Source organism: Peromyscus californicus, unplaced genomic scaffold, assembly GCF_007827085.1.
Source record: "Peromyscus californicus insignis strain IS unplaced genomic scaffold, ASM782708v3 Scaffold_4__1_contigs__length_199733344, whole genome shotgun sequence".
Classification (NCBI taxonomy): Eukaryota; Metazoa; Chordata; class Mammalia; order Rodentia; family Cricetidae; genus Peromyscus; species Peromyscus californicus.
Genome location: NW_026294562.1, coordinates 181,424,330 through 181,445,888, shown reverse-complemented (window position 1 = coordinate 181,445,888; position 21,559 = coordinate 181,424,330). Strand labels below are relative to the sequence as shown.

At 42.5% G+C, this 21,559-nt stretch overlaps 2 pseudogenes; both read right to left on the bottom strand.

Moving 5' to 3' along the window:
* Positions 1-71: 71 nt before the first annotated feature.
* On the bottom strand, positions 72-6,612 carry LOC128125598 (cyclin-H-like; annotated as a pseudogene).
* A 117-nt stretch (positions 6,613-6,729) lies between these two features.
* On the bottom strand, positions 6,730-17,965 carry LOC128125595 (zinc finger protein 883-like; annotated as a pseudogene).
* Positions 17,966-21,559: the final 3,594 nt, after the last annotated feature.

Sequence of the window (21,559 nt, the reverse complement as noted above, 5' to 3'; positions counted from 1 at the left end):
ATCTCTCCAACCCCCAATAAATTTTTTAATTCATTTTACATACCATTCACAGATCACCCCCTCTTCCCTCCTCTCACCCCTCCAGCTACCCCTCCCCTAACCCATCCTCATTCCCTCCCACAAGAAGGTAAGGCCTCCCATGAGGAGTCAGCAGAGCCTAGTACATCAGTAGAGGCAGGTCCAAGCCCCTCCCTCTGCCTCAAGGCTGTGCCAGGTGTCCCACTACAGGTAGTGGGCTCCAAAAAGTCTGTTCATGCATCAGGGATGGATCCTGATACTACTGCCAGGGTGCCCCTTAAGCAGATCAAGCTACACAACTGTCTTGCTTATGCAGAGGTCCTAGTCTAGTCCCATGGAGGCTCCACAGGTGTTGGTCTAAATTTCATGAGTTCCCATTAGTTTGGTTTGGCTGTCTCTGTAGGTTTCTCCATCATGATTTTGATGCCTCTTCCTCATATAATTCCTCTTCTATCTCTTTGACAGGACTCTTGGAGCTTGGCCTGTTGTTTGGCTGTGGATCTCTTCATCTGTTTCCATCAGTTACTGGAGAAAGTTTTTATGATCACAGTTAGAGTATTCACCAATCTGATTACTGGGGTAAACCAGTTCAGGCACCTTCTCCACTGTTGCTAGTAGTCTAAGACAAGTGGTGTTTTCAGTAGCCTCCAATAAAGATAAAGTGAATGCTAACATTGCCCTGCTCACCTTCCCCAGCTCCCTACCTAAGGGATGGGCATTGATGAACTCTGAAGGTCCTTCCAGTTTCTCTTTATTTATAAGCTCTAAGGTCCTTAGTATTTAATTTGTTGAGTTAATCCTTTTTTTGTTATCATCTTTCTGTGGAATCTCTGGTTGAAGCTTGTCAAATATGGATAGTCATTGTTGGTCCCACTTCCACAATTTGGTTCCTGCAGGTAAAGTCCCAACAGCACGGTTTTAAAATTTCATTCATTAAGTATAACACAATTAAAATGGAAGTAGGTATGAAAAAGTTTAATTTTTGCTCAGTAATGTCCAACTAGATATCCCAGAAAGTATACAGAACTAGATCTTGCAATTTTTACTGAATTAAAAATGGGTGATGCGGAGGGAAGAGTGGGTGTGATAACAATGCATGTATTTTTTTATAATTAGAAAAGTTTAATATATTTTGATGTTTCACATTGTACTACTTAAAAGAAAGTTAAATGTCAGACATGCTTCCTAATTCTGTTGCTTAGTTAGCACTGCCATTGTACTTTCAAATGGTTAGAGAGATTGATCTACCAGGTCATCATCAGTCCATTCCTCCCCTTCTTGTTGGGGTTTCTGTGATACATAGTCATGATCTTCTTAGCCTTTCCTCTTCTTCATAACCACATTAAGGGCAAGGTCAGCAGAATGACATCACTCTAATTTCTTTTTCAGAACAGCAACTTCTTCAGACCTGGGTGGCTCATACTTTTTTTTTTTTTTTTTTTTTTACTAGGTTTCTCATGCTATTCATTATATCCAGTAACTGTGACAGGCAAGTTTTATTTTCTCTCAGCATTAGACTCTCTGATAACTTTCCATAGTAATTGCAGCTCTAGAGGCACTTGATAAAATAGCAGTCAGGGCAATTTGTGAAGGTGTGTATAATAGATAAGCATCTGTCAACGCAATTCTTCTAAGAAAATCATCAGCTGTTTTCCTCAAAATCTCTGGATTCTCCAACATGGGGTATCAAATGTTCGATATGGATTGTGGACAATAAGGTGAAAATTAAGCTGCTGTATAAGTAGTAATTCATATTCCAAAATCTGTTCCAGTGCTTTCTCCTGTCCAAGGGGACTCTCTTGAAGATTTCCAGCAAACTGAGGACTAGACACATTGAATTAATCTACTTTGCAGGCCAGAAATGCACAAGTGAGCATTTTTATCTGGGGGTGATATTCCATTACTGAATTATTAAGATAAAAATGCTTGAAATACATACAAGTTGTAACCACAACAGAGAGTGGCATTGCTGGCTTAAACACCAAGCAGAATTCCAATAATCTTTTTTCATAGTATTTGCAAAGTGTCATTTCTTCATAAGGCTCAAAAAACACTGGATCATTTGGAAGAACCTTCCTGTTAGCCACCCCTTTGCACTTGAATTTGTGGTTGGTGTTAGCCCACAGGTGCGCCAGTTGCTCCTTGCCTGCAAAGGTCCAGTGCTGCTTCTGGCTGTTGCTGTGGTATATGGTGTAACCATGGCAGGTTGAAAGGCCCAAGACAACAACAATAATATATAGTGGAATTTCTGAGCAGTCTTATTAAATAAAAAACACAGAGGCAAATATAGGGGTAAAAGCATTAGAGATCAGGGAATTAGGAATAGCCATCAGCTAACCTTACTTCACCATGCCACAGCTTCCAAAGTGAGATACTTCCTGTCTCCCTGCACCTTTATTGCCTTACTGTTCTTCCCTCTCATTGGCTCTTAGCCCAGTTACCTCACTTCCTTGTCACTGCCTGTCTGTACAGACCTTCAGGTCTCTATGGTTGGTACTGGATTAAAGGTATGTGTCACCAAGTTTGGCTCTGTTCCCTAGTATGGCCTTGAACACACAGAGACCCTGACTGCCACGTGATCAGATTAAGGGCATGTGCTACCACTGCCTGATTTGTGTGTTTACTTAAAATGGCTTGCTGTTTCCTCTGATCTCCAGGCAAACTTTATTTGCCCCACATTGGGTGCCAAAATGTAGTTGGAAGTTTTCCTGTGTCCTGGCCGGCCAGTGGTCAGAACAAACCTCTCCCACTTGCATCCCCCAAGTAAACACACAGAGGCTTATATTAATTATATAAGCCATTAGCTCAGACTTATTACTGACTAGCTCTTATACTTAAATTAACCCATAATTCTTATTTATGTTTAGCCACATGGCTTGGTACCTTTTCTCAGTTCTACCTTCACATCTTGCCTTCTCTGTGTCTGGCTGGTGACTCCTGACTCATCCTTCCTCTTCCCAGAATTCTCCTTATCTGCTATCTTGCCTATACTTCCTGTCTGGCTACTGGCCAATCAGGATTTTATTTATCAACCAATCAGAGAAACATATATTCACAGCATACAGAACAACATCCCACAGCAGTGACATGCCAGGAGACTGCAGCCCAGCAAAATGCATATATTGAAGTATGAAATTCTAAAAGAAATTTAAAAGGGGCATGAGACAAGTTTAAGTTAATTTATTATATGTGTTTTCATGTGTTCTTTTTATACTAGACAGTAAGTTGTCTTACTCAAGGATAGGATATATGCCTCATCTCAGTCACTGATGGGTCCTGCTGACTAATATGAGCACAACAGAATAAGTGCTCACAGAAATGGAAGATTGGGGGGGTCTCATTAGCTTCTTGTGGGTTACCACAAGTCTGTTGCAGGTCTTCATTGGGCACATAGACAAGAGTATAGAAAGAGCTGGGAGCTGAGAGAACAAACCTAAGGTTGTCTTATAGCCAATGGAGAACACATCATTCCTACTTTGTGAAAAACTGGAGTCCAATCCCCCCAAGCCTGAGTAGTTGAACCCTCTAGTGAACCAAGATGTTTCTCGGGGCAGTTTCTTCAACTTTATTTTTGAAGGGCTCTAACTGTGTAGCCATGGGTAGCCTGGACTTTGCTATGTGCGCCAGGTTGGCCTTGAACTCACAGAGATCCACCTACTTCTGGGATTAAAGGTGTGAACCACCATGACTTGCTCCTACTTTCTTTTTTAATAACGTGATTTATTTATTTAGTAATGTGCAAATGGAAGTCCGAGGATAATCTTTTGGAGTTGGTTCTCTCCTTCCACCATGTGGGCTCTGGGGCTCAAACTCAGGTTTCCAGGCCTGGCAGCAAGCATCCTTACCAGCTGAGCCGCCTCACTGGCTCCTTCCACTTTCTTGCTGCCAGTTGAGATATGGCCACAGCCAAAGCCGCAGTACCCTAGGACCATTTCTTTAAGCTTCAATTTCCAAACCAGCCTTTGGTTTGGAATAATCATACCTTTGTTACCAGACACTGCTGAGAACTAGAGAGAAATGTTCATGAGGTCTTCAGTGGAGTGCCTAGCAGACATAGGTGCTTGGTGTGTTGTCAACTTTGTCTTATTGCAGTCCTCAAAGTTAATACCATCATCACTCCCATGCCACAAGCAGCAATGTGGGCTGTGGTGGCTTTTGGAAGTTATTTGCAGGCTCACATTGAAGAACGAGAGGCAGGATAGGGATATGATTCAGTGGCAGAGGGTGCTTGCTTGCCTAGGATACACAGGCCCAGGTACAACCCCTTTTATTGCAAAAACCAAAGAAAGGAAACAGGATTGTCAGGGCCTAGGTAGGGCCAAAAGCCTTTTGGGATCCTGGGGATGGAACAAGAAGCCCTGGGCATTGGTTCCCTTTCAGGGTCACACTTGGCAAGGCCAGGAATGGACTGGTGCCAGGGCTCCCAGGGACCTGGAGCTTGACAGTCTCCCTGTAAAACTGTGATCAAATGTTCCAGACACTGAGATATGAAATGCCTTGCTTACTGTACAAGTATGTATCTTGCAAAACAGGAAGTAGGGGGTGCTCTGTGTTCCCCATAATTCTGCTGTTTTCTGCTTTACTTTACTGACTTGTTTTCTGCTTCCTCACTTGAGAGGTATATAAGGAGTGTGATGATCCTCACTTGAGGTATACAAGGAGTGGTGATACTCCCCACTTGAGAAGTATATATGGAGCTGTAGTACTGATGAAATTTCTAGTTTTGGTCATCAGCCCTGGCAGCCCAACTGACCTCAGCTTTTGACTCTTTCCTTTCTCATCCCAGTCCTTTCCCTCAGAATCCCAGTGTAAACCCATTGTATACCCAGGTAGAACTGCTGGTCCAGTATATAGGATTTGAAGATGGACACTGAAGAGGGAAAAATAATATGAGGGATGATCAATTAATAAACAAGACAGGTCCTGACAACGAGTGAGCTGGGATACATCATGAATAGTCTGAGTGACTGTCAGTAAATTACCCAGGGCTTCCTGTGTTCTAGGCCAAGGAGACACTGTAGTCCTAAATGCTCACTACTGAATGTTAGTAAGCTCACTTCCTACCCATCACTACATGTCTTTAAAAAACAATTGTTTTTGTTTCTAATTATGTTCATTTGTGTGTTGTGTGTGTAGGTTTGTGGATGTGAATGTAGGTGCCCACAGAGGTCAGAGGTGCCTGATTTCTTGGAGCTTGAATTACTGATAGTTGTGAGTCTTGTATGTCCACCCTAAAGAGTGCTGGAACTAAGCGCAGGTCCTCTGCAAAGGCAGAGTGCTCTCAACTGCTGAGTCATCTCTCTAGGCCCAATGTCTATTTGGCATGTGTGTATATGTGTGTGTGCAAGTGTGCCACGACACACATGTGGTAGCCCACAGCACAACTCGGGAGAGTTGGTTCACCTTCCATTCTGTGGGTTCCAGGGATTGAACTCAGGTTGTTAGGCTTGGAGGTGGATGTCTACACCCATAGAACCATCTCACAGGCCTGAAAGGCAGACAGACAAATTCACTGTAACCAGTTGCAACCTGGTACCTCTTGTTCTGAGCTTGCTGTGGTACCTTTCCAGCATAGCAGAGCAACAACCTGTACTTCATCTCTGTCACTGAGCTTTGTACAGACAGGATGTGAGATCCAAGTGTCAGATTTGAGGTGATGGAAATGAGTATCTTCCCCCATGAGACAGTGGCCCAGAATCAGGCCCAGGCCCAAGAGTGGTCCCCAGCCCCACGGTTGGAGGAAGCAGGGTCACTGACCATTTGCAGACCTCCTGGGACCCTGTAGGGGAGTACTGTATTGTAAATTTTTATTTATTGGTGTGTGTGTGTGTGTGTGTGTGTGTGTGTGTGTGTGTGTGTGTGTGCCACAGCATGCATGTGAGGTTAGCAAACCAATTTTGAGTTGTCCCACAGAGTCCAATTTGTACTCTTCATATACTTTGGGTGTGGGGCCGTCCACAGAAGCATGGTTGGCTTACCAGAGGCTACACTTCTAAAGAAAATTGACTCTCTCTCTCCTCTTAACAGTCATCAACAGTCAATAACTCCTCAGTAGGGGGCTAATAAGCACCCCACTTCATGCTGGCTTACTCACCTTGAGCAGGCAGTCACAGCTGGTATGGGCTCATGAGTGCAGTGGTCCTGTCATGTCTATATGACACTGTTCTTCCCAGTGGTCCCCAACATGCTCCTATGGTGTCAGAACCACTCAGCCATGCCTTATCATAATGGACCAAAATCTCCTGAATTTTGTAAGTCAAAAATATATCTTTCTTCCTGTAGGTTCTATCAAGTATTTTATCACAGTAATGACAAAAAATTAAGCTTGTATCAAGACACCAATATTACACATTATATAGGTAGAATTTGTTGTGAAACAAACTTCAATTGATCTATTTTACTTTTTTAGAGATGGTCTCACTTAGTTTCTTGAGCTGGCCTTGAACTCCTGGGCTTAAATAATTATTTTGCCTTAGTCTTCTGAGTGCTGGGAGTACAGCTGTGTGTCACCATGTTTGGAAATAAAGCTCTTTCATAAAGAGAAAGGTATGAATGCCCCAAACTGTCACTTCACAATTATTTGATCATATATTCTTGACAATATGCCTATCAGTATGACAGAGAAAGAATATGATGTCACATCTCTAAGTTCACATGTAGTGACATCACATGCCCGTCTGACTAGGATGATTTGTATCAGGAAAACTGATAAGTGGTGCAACACGTTTATTTGTTCTTACTGAATTTCTAGATTCAAGAATGCGCTGAAAACATTAAGAATGCATTTCAAGTTAAAAATTACTATGTCCATACTATTAATACTATGAATATTACAAAATGTTGAGAAAATATTTTTCGTATTCAAAAACAATTATTTCATTTATCAAAGTTATTCATATGACCAAAAACTAAGTAAAGTTCCACTACATTTCTTAGTTATAAATGTTTTGTACTTTTTAGAAAAAATGGGATTGTCAGCCATTACCCATTAAACATAGACAAATGGTATTAACATTGTATGAGAAAAGGTATACTGATGGAACAGCAGGTAGAACTATCAACATCATAGAAATGGATTAAACCCACAATGAGCTGACATTATAGACAGCTCACCATTCCTAAGGGATTGCCTTACCTAAGAATGGGCAAACTTGCTGGATGGTGGTGGCCCACGCTTTTAATCCCAATATTTGGGAGGCAGAGCCAGATGGATCTTTGTGAGTTCCAGGACAGCCAGGACTACACAGAGAAACCCTGTCTTGGAAAAAGAAGAATGGCCAGACTTATGAAGTAGTATGTGTGTATACATACTGACATTGAGATTACAAGGATACAATTAGTTTAAGAGAGGATAAAACTTGTACATTTAAAAATTGCACATACATAATCTTTGTGGCCTTTTTGTTGTTATCAGTACCAAACTGGAAATGATTCACCTGCTTATTAATATGAACGAAGTGACACAACTATAAGAGAATACTTCTCAGAGAAAAATGTTTGTGTCAGGAATCTAAAAGTGATTGCTTATTGTGAAAAACACAGGAAAATATTAGTATCTAACTGATATTGCTGAAGAGATATCACAGCAGTTAACAATACTTGTTGATCTTGGAGTGCATAGGTTTGGTGCTCAGCATCACATACATATTTAACTACAGTTCCAGGGGATCCAAAGCCCTCTTCTGACCGCTGCAGGTACCATGCATGCATTTGGTGCACACATTGATGCAACCAAATACTCATACACATAAAATAAAATTTAAAAACTGATTTTTTAAAAGTTAGCACAAGATGATCCTATCCATAATAGTTATAAAAACTCAAATTAATTCAATTTAACAATGCAAATTGGGCTGGGGAGTTGGCTCAGGGGTTAAGAGCACTTGTTGCTCTTGTAGAGGATTCAAGTTCAATTCCTAGCACCCACATGATGGCTCACAACCATTCATAACTCCAATCCCAGGGGATCTGATGCTCTCTTTCAGGCATGCATGTGGTACACAGGTAAAATACTTACTCTCATAAAATAATAAAATAACAACAACAACAACAACAACAACAACAACAAAAAAAAAAAAACCAAAGGAAATCTTTGGATACCTGAAAGCCTGAGACCACAGGGGAATTATATAGAAACATAACAACTTTTGAATATGTTGACTGCAGAGTTCACAATGTCTTCATGGCATACATGGATGATAAACTTTTAAAATGCATACACTTTAAATATTTAGAGGTAGTGATATTTCAAATACCTTTAAAGAATTTACACAAGTAAATTCTTTAAAAATGGCTAAAAGCGAAAAAGATAAATCTCTATTTTTCTAGAAACTATGTTTGGCAACCCCACTGGTTTTCCATTCTTCACTGACACTAGGTGAAGGTAGTTTTACAGCAGCTGGAGATGGGGAGGTGAACAATGGAGGCTGATTCAAATCCAGACAAGAACAATCCTTGCTAGACAAAACCAAAGCCAGACCACCAACCAAAACCCAAAACATCATCAGTTGTTCCTTTATGGGAATCTCAGTTAAATTTCCTTGTATTTTTGCCTACATAACATTCAAACTTATGCAGAATTTCAAGAAATGTGGTGAATTGCAAAAGTTTAAGAATATCTTCTCAGTGACTTCAAGTACAAGACATACAGATTTGGTTGTGTGATTTGCCCAAGACACAGTCACTAGAATTTAAGACAGTTTTCATAAGCAACACAATGCATACAGCTTTCTGCCAGCTCTTCCACAATCCATGGACCACACCCTATGTTTTGGTACTAATTATTGTTCTTTCCTGGATCCCAGTGACAAAAACTTGTGGAACCATAAGATTACTCATGTCTTCACAGAACCCATATGAAATGTGTCTGTTCACCAGCACTGCACACTAAATGTAAATTTATGTGGGAATATTGTAATTAGTCCAAGCTGTATCAAGGAGCACCAAAGGTAGTTAAAACAACTAATCTTTCCATGGGGGTGATCACTAGTCTTTTTTTTTTAATGCCTTACTTTTATTCTTTTTAGATATATTTTATTTTACTTTTATGTTCTTTGGTGCTTTTGCCATGGGTATCGGGTCCCCTGAAACTGGAGTTACAGACAGGTGTGAGCTGCCATGTGGGTGCTGGGAATTGAACTTGGGTCCTGTGGAAGAGCAGTCAGTGCCTCTTAACCCTTGAGCCATCTCTCTAGCCCCACGATTCACTAATCTTAAAAAAAAAAAAAAGCATGGGGTTGGGGATTTAGCTCAGTGGTAGAGTGCTCGCTTAGTAAGCACAAGGCCCTGGGTTTGATCCTTAGCTCCAGGGGGAAAAAAAAAGCAGTAACATTAAAGACACCTAGGCCACAAAAGCCAAGGTCCAGGATGCCTTGCTTTCCTACAGTGGGAGCAATGCTAGTAGTTACTGGGCCAGCATTGCAAACTATACACCACTGAGAGAGAACTGCTCTCAGTGTGTCTACTGTGGCACACACAGTGGGGCTTCATGAAAAACTGTCCTGCTTTTCGAACAACCTGGGCCTATGTTAGAATTCTGCTCATCAAGGGAGACAAACCATGCCCCTTGATTAAAAGTACATGAGAGAATAAGGCCTGTTCTAGTGCACAAAGCCCAGCAATACTACAGAGGATGCAACTACTTAGTGAGTTGAAGTGTGTTAAGTATCAATTAGACATGCATATTCAGTCAGAAAAGGGAATAAAGTCTATCTCAACTACAAAGAGTAACATTGGGCCAGGAATTTAAAGGAAGACAAGTCTTTGCCCAGAAGTCTCCTTAGTAACCAAATTACAGGCTCACATACAGTCAGTCAGAAAAGGAAATATGTCACCCCTAAGGTGCAGGCTACTGATAATTTCCTCTAGGGAGCCCAGGCATGCTGGTGGAACATGTACACATATGTTAAAGGTGCTAAGAGGGGAAGCTCTTTCAATGAAATAATGTGGCAGTGATTTAATTTGAGCAAGGAGGACTATCAAGAACTGCTGAAGGGCAGCTTCCATATACATCACACTACCTGGAAGGCATGGGACCCTTTAGACCCACATGTTTATGATGGGCTTTACATGTTGGCAGATGTCATGCTCAAAAAAGTTCAAACCACCTTAGCTGGGTGTGGTGGCACATGCCTTTAATCCCAGCACTTGGGAGGCAGAGGCAGATGGATCACTATGAGTTTGAGGCCAACCTGCTCTACGTAGTAATTTCTAAGACAGCCAGAGCTACTTAGGGAGATCCTGTCTCAAACAAGCAAACAAACAACAAAAACCCAAAATGTTCAGCTTATCTGTTAAGAGCAAAAGATTACATTACCTGTTGCTCTAAGGCCTTTCTAAAATCTGGACTTTTAGGAGCTATGGTTGACACAGGGTTAAGGAGTTTCCCACATTAGCTGCCTTCCTGAGTATTCCCCATGCCATGACCTTTTTGGTGTTGAAAGAAACTTGAGCGCTGGCTAAAAGATTTACCACATTTGGTGCATTCATAAGGCCTTTCTCCAGTGTGGACTATTTGGTGTTGAATGGGGACAGACTTTGCCTAAATGATTTCCCACACTGGTCACACTCATATGGCCTTTCGCCAGTGTTGAATAAGGCTGGTGCTTCCACTGAAGGATTTCCCACATTCACCACATGTATAAGGCCTTTGCCCAGTGTGAACTCTCTGATGTTTAATAAAGGCAGCCCTGCGGCTAAAGGACTTTCCACACTGGCCACACTCATAAGGCCTGGCTCTGCTATGTATTCTCCGGTGTTCAACAAGACTGTAGCTTTGCCTGAAGAATTTCCCACATTCGGCACACTCATAGGGCCTTTCCCCAGTGTGAGTTCTCTGATGTCGATCAAGTCTGGATTTGTACCCAAAGGTTTTCCCACATTCCTCACATTCATAAGGCCTTTCTCCAGTGTGAACTCGATGATGTCTGATAAGGGTAGCTCTTTGGCTAAAAGATTTCCCACACTGGCCACACTCATAAATTTTTGTTGTAGTGTGACTTCTACGGTGTTCGATGAGGCTGAAGTTTTGCCTAAAGAACTTACCACATTCCCTACACTCATAAGGCCTTTTTCCAGTGTGAATTCTCTGGTGTCTAATGAGGGTAGCTCTTTGGCTAAAGGATTTCCCACACTCCCCACACTCATAAGGCTTTTCTCCGGTGTGAATTCGGCAGTGTTCGAGAAGGTTCGAGCTTTGGCTGAAGGATTTTCCACCTTCTCCACACTTCTATGGCCTCTCTCCAGTGTGAACTCTCTGATGTATAATGAGAGTGGCTTTCTGACTAAAGGACTTCTTACACCGCTTGCACTCATGTGGTCTCACTGTGGTGTGAATGCGCTGGTGTTCCACGAGGCTGAAGCTTTGCCTAAACCATTTCCCACATTTGTCACATTCATATGGCTTCTCCCCTGTGTGAGTTGTCTAATGTCGGACAAGATTGGATTTGCATCCAAAGGCTTTCCCACACTCTCCACACTCATATGGCCTTTCTCCACTGTGAATTCTACAGTGTTCAATGAGGTTGGAGCTCCGGCTGAACGACTTCCCACACTTGCCACATTTGTATGGTTTTTCTCCAGTATGAAGTCTCTGGTGTATAGTAAGTGTGGCCTTTTGGCTAAAAGATTTTCCACATTCCCTACACTCATAAGGCCTTTCTTCCGTGGGAACTCTCTGGGATGCGACAAGTGAGTATTTATTTTGTAAGGCTTGTCTGTATTTGCTTGGCTCAAAATCCATTTTTCCAGGGCATCCCCTTGGGTGCTGAAAAAGCTTGAGTTTGTAGCTGGAAGGTTTTCTGAATTCTTGTGACTTAAAGTGACTTTTTCTACTATTAGCCTCCACAGACTTGGTGGTTTCATTTAGCTTCTCCTCTTTGGGACTGTTCAGGGACTGGAGAAGGTCCCATTTAGCTGAGAAGTCCTTTCTAATTTTCCAATAGATGAAGGGATTCCCTGACACATGGAGCATGCAGTTTTTCATAAGAGAGTCACTGTCCACATCTCCCTTTAATGGATTCTTGGCATGATGATTCTTTTGACCCTGGAGGATTGAACATGCCTCTACAAAGAACAGTTTTTGTCCAGGTAGGTCATCCAGATGCGAAATGTCTGTCAAGACAGGAACACAGATGTCACAGGGTTGAGTCTTCACAGTGAGTAGAGTTTCCTTTGGAGTCTGGGCTTGTGGCATTTCTACACAAACACTCCGTACAGAAGGATTTTTTTCATACTCTGATCCATACCAACAATCTGAAAGAAGAAAAATGCTGTTGAAAGTCATGTTAACTGTGGATGGAGTGTATCAATGATGCTTTATTATTGTTTTTCTCTATATTTGATGTTTAACCTCCTAAGGAATGCTTCTTCTCATTCAATCTTTAAGTCAAGCCAATTGTTTGGTTGTTTTGAGACAGGATCTCTTTACATAGCCCTGGCTGTTCTAGAACTCACTCTGTAGACCAGGCTGGACTTGAACTCACAAAGATCCATCTACCTCTGCCTATCAAGTACTGGGATTAAAGGCATGTGCCACCCTGCCCAGCAGAAGGGTGAACAATTGTTAACAGGTGACAAAGTGATCAATGGGTAGCATGGAGCTAATATAGAAAAAAGAAAAGCAATCCAGAAATGACATTAAAAAAATCATGTTTCCATGTATAACCAAGAATACACTCCTCTGCTCTGTCTGTCTTAGGGCCAGATACTGAACGACAAGGTCATATTCCTTTCTAAAGTCCAAAATTATTCTATCCATGAGATAGTCGAACTTTCATTTAAGAAATAACAAATTTAGATGGTCTTAGACACAAGACATGACTCAACCAAATGGAGCCCCTGTTTAAAAGTTCACATTGAGTTAGGTATGTAGTTCAGGTATAGAGTGGTTCTTAAGCAAGTTCAAAGTCCTGGGTTCAACATTCAGCACCAAAAAACAAAACAAAACAAAACAAAAACAACAACAAAACAAAAAAAACCAAAACCAACCAAACAAACAAACAAAAAACTACCTCTACTACTACTTCTACTACTAAAATGTTAGCCTATAGTAAAACAGGGCTTTCAAGAGCTAAAACATAGGAAATGTGACTTATAAAGGGTGAATTATTTCCATTGTTTTTCTGTTGGATAGCCCAGTTGTGTCTGTTTTTAATCCTAAAATGCCTCTGCATGCTAGTGTGCTAACTAGTTCCTGGAGCCACTCCTAAGTCCCATTGTGGACAAGTTCTAGAAGAGTCCAAGATCTGATGCAAAGATTGTAATTTCAGCCCCATACTGATCACTGGGAGGGGAGAGGGGTGGAATCAGTTAATCAGTTATATGCAATGATTAAATCAATGAGACTTTCATCAAAACCACCACATGACATGGTTTAGGAAACATCTGGGTTGATCACTATAGAGAAGTGTTGGGAAGAGTGGTGTGCCCAGAGAGGACAGAAGGCTGCCAAACTTTCTGCTCAAATAATCTTTCCTTTCTTCTTTCTTCTCTCCTTCCCTTCTTCTCACTTCCCTCCCTCCTTTTCTCTCTCCCTCTACTCTTCTTTCTTGCATGGAAACCAGAAGAAAGCTATATAGCTCCACAGTGTGAGGCCTGGGGATCAAACTTGGGACTACCTACTTGGTCACAGATGCCTTCATCTGCTGAACCATCTTGCTGGCCATCTGACCAGAGCTTTGCTTATGCAGCTATTCCATTTGATATTCCTGAATTGCAAGCTCCATAACAGCATTTTTCTAGAACATTATTAAACCAGAGACATGTTGAGAGAACTCTCAAATTTGTAGTTGCATAGACAAAAATGGACTGCTCTGGACATCTGATTTGCAACTGGAGTTTGAAGAGACTGAGCCTTTAATATATGAGACACACTTCATACTCCTGATAGAATCAAATCTGAGTCAAAATGCAGACCGGCAGTGCCTGCCACACTGTTAGTATTGTAAAAACACAGAGACCACTTGAACATCCTTCCTTGTTGGTCAGACACAACGCAACTAACTTTTACAAATATTTTAAAAGCCTATCTCATCACACAACTCAACAATATAACTGTTGGACATGCTCCTTTGACAAGGGTAGATGTGTAACACACTTGACATGTCTAGGTTCAGAGAATTCTGACTGTACAAGTCTGCAGTGCTGTTTAAAGATCAGTGTTCACAGGGCATACTAAGGATGGGTCAGCATTGGAAGACACTGATGAGGGGCAAGTGATGCTTGCGGGGCAGGAAGAAAGGTTGGGACAGCTGGAGCAGGAGCCAAGCAACTACTGAAGGTGGCGAAGAAAACACAGAAATGGGATATGGCTAGTGGCACATCAAAACACTGCTGTGTAACAGCTTTCTGGTGTGATTTGGACACAACTCTGATGTCATTTCCTGCCTCACTTGCCACTCATGAGGGCCAAGCTTCCCCATGAGACTCCTTTTGCTTTTTATCCTATGAGAAAACCAGGAATTTCCCCCACAGTCCTACTTGTCTAAGAACGTGTGAACTCCATGATGCAAGTCTTTTTTTTTTTTTTTTTTTTTTTTTTTTTTTTTTTTTTTTTTTAGTAAAGATTTATTTATGCCAGGTGGTGGTGGCGCACGCCTTTAATCCCTCCGGAGGCAGAGGCAGGCAGATCTCTGTGAGTTCGAGGCCAGCCTGGTCTATAGAGTGAGTTCCAGGACAGGCACCAAAACTACACAGAGAAACCCTGTCTCGAAAAACAACAACAACAAAAGCCTAGAAGAAGGTCTGATAAGAATTCATAGCCCAACACAAGTACCAATCATGACAGTGCTTGCCAGTTCCTGAAGGAGGTGGCTATAAAGAGGTGTCAGGTAGGAGGATGAAGAAAATGGAGCAATGGTACTATGGACGTGAAGAGTCACCCAGCTAAAAAGAGAGCAAGCCAAGTGGGAACTATAGATTAGATTCCAGGACTCTTGCCACTCAGAACTTTCAGTGAATCTTTTGGAGGCATCGAGTCTTTGGGTTGCTGAGGGTAATGCACACAGCTCAGATATGGGCACCCACAATGCACCTATCGTGGAAGTGGGATAATCAACAGGGCCTGTAGTCTGATAGCAGAATGGTCTGGATACAGAGAACAGAAGGAAATGAGACCACGGGGAGGTATGTGGGCCTTACCCAGAGAGGTTATAAGTGCAAAGTTCTCCAGCATCACAGTGAGATACAGTAGCCTCTGAGCTTCATCGAGGAGCTCCCACTCTCCCTGGCAGAAGTACACAGCCACGTCTTCAAAAGTAACACAGCCCTGTCAGGATGGAGACAAATCACAAAATGATCTACTTCTCTCCTAGGATTCCAAGTTCACCCACCTGTACACCCTTCCTTCATACACTATACTTGGTATTTTGTACCTCTTTGGGAGATACTAGGCTCCAAGGCCATTGACACATACCTCTCACTGCAGGCTCAGTATCACTGTGTTCTCCTACAGTCCCCATAGGCCTGCTGGAGGAAGCCATGTAATTCTGAGCTTGGCAAACACAGGGCTGTAACTCATTGTATTAGACGATTATTCCAGGGATCCCCTAGATGTGTCCTTCGCACACATGTAAAGGTGAGCTGACTCTTCACTGTTTTATGTCTTGAATGCCAGCACCCACAGGTTTGCCGCTCTCTTTCCTCTCTTTTGTACAACATGTAAAAGGAGATAACTGCACAGAATTTCCCTCTGACCTGCGTACATATGCTGTGACATGCATGTATGTATATATACACAATAATAGACAAAAAAAGGTTAAAATATTTTTAAAAATAAAAATATAGCTCATTCTTATATTGAACTTCTGATTGCCCTTCTCAGCCCCCCAAGTGCTGGGATTACTGGGGTTTATATTCACATAAGGATTTACACCTCATTTTTAGGATGGCCAAAACAAAATTTCAGATATCCTAATATATCCCCAAATCGAATTCTACAGTCAACGTTAAAATGCAGTTAGTTAAGCTTCCACCCAATAAAAATCTAAAAATCTGGAGTCCCTTGAGTTATTTTACCCTTCTCTCATTCCCCCTGAAGAAAAACCCAGATTTCTTAAATGAAAAAGCAATCCAGAGCCCAACCACAGCTTTTGGCCCTCTAGTCACCACACTGATGAAGCCATACCAACCATTCCCTGGACTAGGGCAGTAGCTGCGACTCTGGGGTGTCTGTCACCTCCTGTTAGCCCCACAGTGTATGTAAGTCCCTCAAGCCACACTAGTTCCCAGGTCCCTACCCTGAGAAGCTCGAACTCCCAGGTTCCACCCACAGACCACTCTAACTGCTGGACCCTGCCCCTTGCTCTACAGAGTAAAAAGCCCTGTCTCTGGATTTGAAATCCCACCAATCTCCATCCTGGAAAGCTTCACCCTCAAAAGCCCCTCCCACCCAAGAAACTATATAAGCCCTGTATCCTGTTCAGTTCTCCGTTGTTTCTCCCCTGAGCAGAGGCAGGTTTTTAAACCTTCTTGGTTTTTTCCCTCCCAGTATCTCTCTTGTGTGAAGTTTGTTGTGTGGTGTGACTCTGTGGTATTCCTTGGTTCCCAACTGCCAGGATACCTTTTCATCTGAGCTGTAACGCTTACAGTGTGTTCTTGCTGCAGCCATGGGGAACCTGGTAAAATCTCACCAAATCATCTCTGCTCCTATCATCTCCAGAATAGACATGGGACATCCCAGGCTTCTGCCCTGCTGCTTTGTCAGCAGAAGGACAGGCAACCTGTATCTCTAAGCAAGTTCAGCCTCATATTTCAGTTCCATATTTTGGAACCCATGCCTGGGGCAGCCTTTCTTTTCTCATCCCCCCTGGTTGCTAAGAGTTTCGTGAGAAACCTTTCTATATAACCCCCAGCCTGGGTTTCCACTCCTGGTTTGTGAGTTCTCCAGGTCCATGCAGCGGAACTCTGGCGAAACAATCAGTTTAGCACACAATTCCAGAGACAAGGAGTGAGGTCATCAGCGAATCCCCTGGAATACACTCTTTACTCACCTGTGAACAATCCATAAGTGCTGTAGTAGTCATGAGAATCTGTGGGAAGAAGGTTGCCAAGGATCATGGTAGGGGTTTCACCAGCTCAGGCCTCCCTATCCAGTCCTAGAGCTATGAGGCCTTATTAGATCTGAATTATCTATCTCTAGGCGTCAGCACTCATAGCTGACTCCTAGCAGCCTCAGCCTTCCTGGGTCTCAGTGCTAGTTCCTCCAGGCTACTTTGAAAGGTGTTTTTAAACCGTGTTCTTTCATTCCGAGCCTCACTAAGCCCCAGATTCGTAAGGATACAAGTAAAATTCATCACCTTCCCATTGTAAGGCATAAATGGTCCTGTTTAATCTCGTAAACAAGACAGGACACACATCTGTCAGTTAGTCCTTTGTGGGACCCACTCTCATCCAATCACATCCGAAATCAGTAATAGGGATTCCATTCACAAGCCCAGTACTGTTCGGGACACAGGGATTTCTACAATAGGGACGAGAACAGAACTGTACTGCAGATCTAGTAGGACTGTGGTGAGGCCAGGGGAACGCCACACTTACTTGAGCAGGTTGCGCCACTGCGGTGGCAGCAGCCGTGTACTCTGCAAACATTCGAGCATCCCTCACGGCCGCCAGTGGTAGCGACGTAGATCTGCAGCACTTTCTGTCCTCTCCGCCTACCTTGGTCCCCACTGCACATTCTTACATTAATGATAGCCAGAAATAACCCCAAAGCAGCTACAAGGACCGCTTGGCAGAGATGTAGGCTGTCTTGCCCAAAGCTTGTGGTCCAAGCACTGAAAAGGCCTTTCTCAGGATCCATTGGTCCAGCCTTTTGCCATTGGGCTCAAAGAATTGTGGGCAATGTAGTTTCCTTGGCTACGCTGCCTCCTCCTTTGGTTTCAGTGGCAGGTTCAAGGATTTAAACTCCGGTTCTTGAAGCTGCTGGAAGTTTAAGCCTAACAGTCCCTCCACGCAGCCTAGCGGGGTCGCAATAACCAACTTTGCGGATCGAGTTCGGGTCCTTTGTGATAAAAAGACCCGAGGTGTCAATTCACATAGTCCTTAAATTCCTGAGCCTGGGGTCGACCCCGCACTTTTAGAATCTCTTGGGTTGGGGGAACCGCAGCAGAAAGTGCTGAGAGTAGCAAAAAAATAGTGACTTAGAAGTATTTGACGCATATGGCATTAATGAGACCAACCAAATCAAACGGCAACAAAAATCTGAAGTTTTGGAGTCTTTTACAGTCTCTTCCTATGGACAAAAGTAGACTGGCAAAGTAGAGCCAGATGAGGACTGGGTCTCTAAAGGGAGAAGCTGGATTTGGAGTCATGTGTAGTTGTTCAGTTTGTGATTAATATGGCTGCGTATTACCCAGAATATGGCATTTTAAAGCCTCCTCTCGTCTTCGAACCCTTGCATTCTTTCTGGGTCCTCTTCAATGCGTTTTCTGAGCATTGGAGGGAATAGCATAAATGTCTTATTTAGGGCTGAACACTCAACCATCAAAGTCTTTTTCTTTTTAATGTTTATTTTTATTTCTCCCTCTCCCTCTGTGCCCACGGAGGCCAGAAGAGGGTGTCGGATCCTCCCCCCCACAAGCTGGAGTCAACGTCAGACACTACCAATCTGACAAAGATGCTGGGAATTGAACCGGCTCCACTGGAAAGTCAGCATAAGCTCTTAACTACTGAGACATCTCTTCAGTCTATAAGATTTTCCTCAGTGCTTCTTTGGAGGTCTTGATCAAAGACTTCTCCTTCTCTACCAGGGAACATTTTCCTCTTCGAAGATCACAGCTTCAGCAGGGACATGCATGGAGCAGCGAGGGAGGAAGAGAACGCTTGCCTAGCCAGCCACATCAATCAAATCAACCTTAGCGATCAGAGAGGTTACAGATGTGGTAGCCAGACTGCCTGCACATTCTGAGAGCGTTTCTTAACGTGAATGTACTCAATCAGGTTAAACATGTTTTTAAGGTTTTTTTTAATGTGAAAGTTACCTTAATTGAAATCATTAGTATAAGTAAAATATACTTTCCAAAAAAAGAAAAGTACACCTATGTTCTTTTAGCTTTACTAATTGTCTTCAATTGGCAACTAGCCACTTGATCATTAACAGGTAACAGTGACTTGTCCACAGAATAGAATTCTGCTTAACAATAAAAATAATGATGTGTTCTTATAGGCAACAATAATGAATCTAAAACAAATTACTCAATACGGAAATAATTAGAAAAAGAGCAAATACTTTGATTCCCTTCAAATAAAATCCTAAAAGCTACAAATAAAATTAAACCATTATGAATGAAAGCAAGTCACCAGATACCTAAAACTCAGTGGAAAACAGATTATACAAGAGAAGAGAAATTCTACATGGAAACATTATTGAGATCATGATGGCCTTATGGATTTATAACCTGGTCAATGCATATACCATAAAATGTACACATAAACACACACGTTATATATCAGTGTGCTAATTTTGCATAACTGAAGTAATGATTTACGCTGGTTCAGTTTCAAAAGGTTTCAGCCTGTCCGACTGGGGAAGCTAGGGGTGGGGTGTGGTGCAGCTTAGTTGAAGGTAAGAGGAGCGTGTGGCAAAGGCTGCTCACAACACTGTAAGAGGCAGAGAGGCAGCCGAGACAACTAGGCCAGTGCTTCTCAACCTTCCCAATGCCGATGCCCTTTAATACAGCTCCTCACGCTGTGGGGACCCCCAACCATAAGATTATTTTGTGGCTACTTCATACCTGTAATTTTGATAGTTATAAATCATAATGTAAATATCCGATATGCAACCCAAAGGGGTTGGGAACCACTTAACTAGGGCTGGGTATAACCATCAAAAGACCTGCTCCTAGTGACCGGCTCCTGCCATCTGTGCCTCATCTCCTAAGGATTCCACCATCTGTCAAAACAGCACTTCTATCTGGAAAGCAAGTGTTTAAAACATGAGAGGCATTTCAGAGCCAAACCATAAAATCCCATTCCTGGCTCCCAAAGGCTCATAGCCACCTCAGGATGCATTTAGCTCCACTTCATGAGTCTTTACTCTTAACAGTTCCAATGATGTTCAGAAGCTCAAAGTTTCTTCTGAGACCAAAGGTAAACTCTTGACTGAGCCAAATAAAACCCACAAGAATGTTACATAAGTCCACATTACAATGGCACAGAGTACACATTCCTGTTTCAAAAGGAAAGGATTTGGATCATAGAAGGGAGGAATGGGAACGAAGGAGAGCAAAAAACGAACAAAGAAAACTGAATTCTGTAGCCCCATCTCTGGGATCAGGGTCACATGCTGCCGTCACCTGAGATCCAACAGGCTTGGGTATGCCTACCCCTAAGGCCTTGTTATTTGTAGCCCGTACAGTCTCTATGGGACTGGTTCCACTCGGTGCTGGCACTTTTCCTTGAGAGACATCCCATGTTCCTGACATACAACACGCACTTCAGTATTAATTTTTCAAGCTTCATGAATCTCCATCAGAGGCGTCTGAGGAAACTGACCCTGTCACACCCTAGTTGGCATCACAGGGCTATTCTCTGGCATTGGTGGAAGCCTCTATGACATCATGACTTCCGTTCTGCCTGCCCATGAAAGCAGCACCATGGCAATGATATTAATACTGCCAGCTCAAGCAGAACCACAGTCTCCTTGGTCCACAGCTTCGGTGGCCTGCACAGGGGAGCATCTGTCTAAGGAATTCTTTACAAAATCTTAGCAGCACCCTTTAAAAGGGAAAGTCTTTTCCAACAGCCTGGAGCCTTCAAGGTATTTTTTTTTTTCTATGCCCTAGCAACGAAGTGCTTGGCTTCTTCTTCCTTTTTTTTTTTTTTTTTTTTTTTTTTTTTTAGATTTATTTATTTATTATACAATGTTCTGTTTGCATGTATCCCTGCAGGCCAGCAGAGGGAGCCAGATCTCATTACAGATGGTTATGAGCCACCACGTGGGTACTGGGAATTGAACTCTAAGACCTCTGGAAGAACAGCCAGTGTTCTTAACCTTTGAGCCATCTCTCCAGACCGCTTGGCTTCTTTTATAGCTTCCATTAGCAACTATGGCTGCTCTATCTTCAACTCCAACACATTCTGGTCCTGGCAAAACTACATGCTTTTGAATCTTCATGCTCTGTTTTTTGCTGATGTTTCTCATAGTAAAATACTGCTATAAGCAACCAGAAATAATTATGTAAGAGCCTGAATTCAGACCCAGTTAAAATTTCAGGACACAAGATATGGTGAATTATTTTCCAGAATGCAACACGTATGGTCTCTGTCTTTGTTCTCACATAAAACCCCACCTCTCAACTAATCAAAGCCCGTGGTGATGTATCAGTTATTGTTCCTATTTGGCTCCCCTAATTTCTTAAGTGATAAATGACACTTGGAGTCATGGACTTGGTTCTATGAATCTGAGTGAAAAGGTTCCCTTCAACAATCTTGGGCATCATGTCAAATCTTGTGGGGATGATAGAATAAATTTAAGTTATTCTAAGAGCACTGAATGTTGTAGGTCTAACAAGTGACCTCACCTTCAAAGTAACCTGTAGTCTAA